This window comes from Penaeus japonicus, unplaced genomic scaffold (genome assembly GCF_977035675.1).
Source record: "Penaeus japonicus unplaced genomic scaffold, GWHDUDI00000001_assembly GWHDUDI00000042, whole genome shotgun sequence".
Lineage (NCBI taxonomy): Eukaryota > Metazoa > Arthropoda > Malacostraca > Decapoda > Penaeidae > Penaeus > Penaeus japonicus.
This window is the reverse complement of record NW_028234444.1, coordinates 16,862,700-16,867,699: the sequence shown is the minus strand read 5'-3', so window position 1 is coordinate 16,867,699 and position 5,000 is coordinate 16,862,700. Positions and strand designations below refer to the sequence as shown.

General features: G+C 48.7%; 1 protein-coding gene across 2 annotated transcripts in view; it reads left to right on the top strand.

The window, feature by feature from the left end:
• Nucleotides 1-5,000, top strand: part of Galphas (G protein alpha s subunit) — an 87,764-nt gene that overhangs the window by 60,718 nt on the left and 22,046 nt on the right. The window lies entirely within an intron of this gene.

The following is a 5,000-nucleotide window of genomic DNA, read 5'->3' as shown; positions in this document are numbered from 1 at the left end:
TATATATAATATATATATATACTATATTATAATATATATACTATCATATAATAAATATATATATATTTTTTATATATTCTTTGGGGTTGTAAGTGAGGGGGGGATTGAGAGGGTGGGATGGGCGGGGGGGGATTTGTACTTCATTTCAAATTTATCTCTTATCTTCCTCTCTATCTCTTCGTTGTCTTTCTTTTCTTTTTCTTTATTTGTGTGGGATCAGGGACTTTCGTTTTATTCAATTTCATATCACCCGTCGAATTCTCATCATTTACCTACTCGTATTAACAATTCATTATAATCCCGCCTCCGAGGTATTAATTAACTCCGAAGCGTTGGCGTCTTTATTAAATTACAGCGTTCATTTATAAAAATCAACAAATTACATATCGTCCACATCGGCCAAAAAACAATACATATATTTTAATAAATCGCAACCAAAACAAAAACCCCTCCGGGCCATCCGACTGTTATTTGTGGATAATACGTCTGGTTTTAGTACACGAGAGGTGTGTTACACTATCCATCATCATCATTATCATAAACCCCAATGATTATAATATAGTTGTTGTAATTGTTGTTGTTATATTTGCATCGGAGGTAAGTGACTCTTGGTAACTAATTCTTATGAATTGATTCGTGTTTGGCAACCAATTTGGCTTTGTCCTTCCGCCGAGATGACGAAGAAGGTGGAGGTTGGCCAGGGTGGGATGAATTGGAGGAAGGAAGGAAGGAAGGAAGAGGGAGAGGGAGACGGAGACGGAGAATGAGATGCAGAAGGAGAGGGGAAGGGAAGGGAAAGGGAGAGGGAGAGGGAGAGGGAGAGGGGAAGGGAAAGAGAGAGAGGGGGGTGGGGGGAGAGTGAGTAAGTCTGTGTGAGTGATTGAGTCTGTGTGAGTGAATGAGTGAAATAAAAAGAGTGAAAGAGAATAAAAGAGAGGAAAAACAAAGCAATAATAATAATAATAGTTGAAAAAAAAACGGCGAAAAAAAACTAAAATCCCTAAGCCAGCCAAGCTCACGCGGATCACTTCCGGTTTGGTGCTGTTGCCAGTTACGCACGGGGTCGAGGGGGGCAGGGGTAGGGGGTAGGGGGTAGGGAAGAAGGAGTTAGGAGAAGGAGAGAGAGAAAAAGAGAGGGGAGGAGGGAGAGGGAAGAATATAGGTAGGCATGGAGAGAGAGAAAGAGGGAGAGAGAGAGAAAGAGGGAGAGAGAGAGAGAGAGAGAGAGAGAGAGAGATGTGGGCGGGCGAAGGGAATGAAGAGAGATGATGTTTGAGCAATGAGGGGAGAGGAATTGCAGAGAGAGAGAGAGAGAGAGAGAGAGAGAGAGAGAGAGAGAGAGGGGGGGGGGGGAATAAGGAGTAGAGAGAAGGAGAGAGAAAAAAACGAGGGGTAGGAGGGAGGAGGGAGAGGGAAGAATATAGGTAGGCATGGGGGGGAGAGAGAGAGAGAGGGAGGGAGGGAGGTGGGGGTAAGGGGGTAGAGGGAGAAAAAGCAGGGATGTACGGAGGGAGGTAGGGGGAGGGGGAGAGGGAGGGGGAGGGGGAGGGGGACGCAGGTAAACTTGCATTATTTCTAGCGCGAGTGACTCACCTGTTTCTAATTAGGGCTTCGAAGGATTGATTTATAAGGAGGCTATTTTGGTTTGGGTTGGGGGGGGGTGGAGGGAGGGGGGATGAGGGGGTCAGGTGGAGGGAGGGGTGGGCGGAGGAGGGAATGAAGGGAAGAGGAGGGAGAGGAGGAGGGAAGGGGAGGAGGGGAAAAGGGTGCACTATTTGAGGTTGGGGCGATGTTAACGGTCTCCTCAGGGTGCGGCGGGGTTCTATTCTGGTTCAACCTTTTTTTTTCCCCCTCGGCATCAGACGGTTTGACGAGGCTTTGGTTGGTTCTCCTGGGGTTCAAATGGGTCTATTGGGGTTCGGAGGCGGGTGGTTCTACTTGGGACATCGTTTTTTTCTCTCTTACTTTGATTCAAGGAGATTCAAATCGGGTTCCATTTGGTTCTACTGGGATCTGAGGGTTCTACTCGGGGTTAGGAAGTTTTGCTCGGCTCCTTGGGGTTCTACTCGTGTTTCGAGCGGTACTAATAGAATCTGGAGAGGGGTTCTGCTTCGATCAAGTGGTTCTACTTGGGGGTTCGAGTGGTTCTATCGAGTCTCAGAGGTTCTAATCGGGGTTTGGAGGTTCTAATCGGGTATTTGAGGTTCTACTGGTTTTACTTGGTTGCGAGCGGTTCCATCTGTCTTTCGGTTTGTTAAGGTAGTCGAGTCGGAGCGGTTCGACTCGGAGCTGGCAGGTTCTACTCGGATCCCCGCAAGTTTAGGAGATTGCTGTTAGAATTTGGTTGGTTCTACTCAGGCCCTTCTTACCCGGGGAGATTCTGTTTCGGGAGTGGCGCGGTTTCTCAAACCTTACTAGTTTCGGGTCCAGTTGGACTCGCGGTGGGGGGGAGTGGGGCGGGGGGGGGGGGGTGGTTGTGTGTCGTGAGGTTACGTAGGGTCTTTACCCAAGTTAAGAGGGTGTGTCTGGGGGGTGGGGGTTCCTTCTGCAGCTGTGCTTTTCGCTTGCTCCGGGTCCTGGAGGTTCAATTCGGAATCTTGGGGAAGGTTCAACTCCGGGTCCGGGAGGTTCTATGCGGGTTCTGGCTGGTCGAGAGGGCTGTAGGGGGAAGGAAGGAAGGAATGGAAAGGGGAGAGGATGCAGAGGATGAGGAGACAGAGGAAGGAATGGACGAGGAAGAGAGGAGGAGAGTAGAGGAGAAGAGAGTAAGAGAAAAAGAAAGAGAAAGAAAAGACGAAGTAGTAGAAATTAGGAGAATGAAGAGGAGTAGGAAGATTAGAAACGAGGAGATGGAGGAAGGAAGGGAAAGAGAGAAAAAAGGGAAAACGGAGAGGAGGAGAAGGAGGAGGAGCAAGAAGAATAAGAATAAGACCTAAAGTGATAGAGCTAAATGGTTGACTTGAGGAGCCCGTCCCAAGTGTTAGCGGGGGGGGGGGTCCATGCCAGAGGGAGAAAGGGGGGGGGGCGAGCATGGCATCTTGTGGAGTCTTTATTTGTGTGGGTTTGCTTGATGTTCAGATGTTTTCATATTTCTTATTTTGGTGTTGTTGATGTTGTTATGGTTATGATAATGATTTTCGTTGTTATTATTATTGTTGTTGTCATTGTCATTGTCATTATAAGATAGAGAATCATAATCTTTATCATTGGTTATGGCGATGGTTCTTCTTACTAGTTTTCTTACTATTGATATAGTTATTCTTATTGTTAGAATACTACTCCCATTACTACAACTGTCACTAATTGGAGGTATAATGACCAACAACATTGTGATGATTGATGTTATTATCATTATCACCAGTAGTATAAATACAGTCATTGTAGTAATGTTGTTATCCCCATTATCTGAGCGGCTGTGGGGGGGGGGGGGCGGTTGGGCTTACGTGTAAGGTAGGAGAAGAGAAGAGAAGAGAAGAGAAGAGAAGAGAAAAGAGAAGATGGGGTACGGTTCGGTAGGGGAATATAGAATGGGATGGAATAGGAGAGGAGAGGATACGGATAGGCTGGGATGGGGTAGGATACGGTAGGCTAGGCTAGGGTAAAGTGTTGTGGGATAGTAGAGGAGAGGGATTAAAAGGATAGGGTAGGATAAGGTAAGGTAGGAGAGGGTAGGTTTGAATAGGAGAAGGATAGGGTAGGGTAGGATAAGATAGGACAGGATAGGATAGGATATGGCAAGGTTAGGTAGTATAAGGATGCGTAGAGCAGAGTGCAGTGATTGCATAGGGCGGCGTAAGGTAGGTAACCAACCGCATGGATAGGATTGGGACGGGATGGAATGGGAGGGGAGGGGAGGGGAGGTAGGAAGGGGAGGGGAGGGGAGCGGAGCGGGGGATGTGGGGTATGTGGGGTATGGGTGGGCGTGGGGGTGGGGGTGAAACGGCGATCCTCCCTTTGAGTGCGAAAAGGAGGCCACGATGATTGATGTCTGATGCTTACGGTTCGCGTGTCCGTGGAGCTGGTTTCATTTACGGTTTAGGATGGACACGGTTTTCTGACGCCTTGCTTTCGCTCTCCTCGCGTAGCTGCTGGGCTTAGCGCTCGCTCACTCTCTCATTCTCCCTCTCTCTCTCTCTCTCCTCCTCTCCTCTTCCTCTCCTCTCCTTCTCTCCTCTCTCCTCTCACTCTTCTCTCTTTCCTCCCGCTTTACCTCCCTCCTTTACTCCTTCTTTCTCTCCTTCCTTCCCACCTCTTCCCTCCCTCTACTTCCCTCCTTCTCGCTCCTGTCCTCTCCTTTCCTACCCCCGCTTCTCTCCCCCCTCCCCTCTTCTTCCCACTCACTCGCCTCTCGCCTCAGAACATTCGCGCTCCTCCTCTCCCCCCTCTCTTTCTCCTCTCTCCCCTTCCTCTTCGCCTCCTCTCTTTCCTCTTCCTCCCTTCTCTCTTTCACTCTTTCCTCTACTCACTCTCTCTCTCGATCTCTCCGTCTCCATCCTCCCTCTCACTCTCCTCTCTTCTCTCTCTCTCTCCTCTCTCTCTCACTCTCCTCTTCTCACTCCCTCCTGCTCTGCATCTCTCTCGTCCCTCCGTCTCTCTCTCCTCTTTCTCTCTCTCTCTCTCTTTCTCTCTTTCGTCTCATTTCCTCTCTCTCTCCATCCTCGAACCCCTCTCTCTCTCATCTTTCTCCTCTTTCTCCTCTCTCACTTTCTCACGGGGCTTCTATTCTCTCATTCTCTCTCTCTTTCTCTCTTCTCATCTCATCTCTCCTGCTACGTCGCATCTTTCATCTCTTTCTCTCTCTTCTCTCTATTCCTCTCTCTCCGTCCTTTTCTTTCTTCTCCTCCCCCTCTAATCACCCTCTTCACTCCTTCTTTCTTTCTCTCTCTCTCGTCCTCTTTCTTTCTCTCTCTCTCTCTCTCTCTCTCTCTCTCCTCTCTCTCTCTGTCTCTCTCTCTCACCTCTCTCATCTCACCCTCGTCTCTCTCTCTCCTCTCCCAATC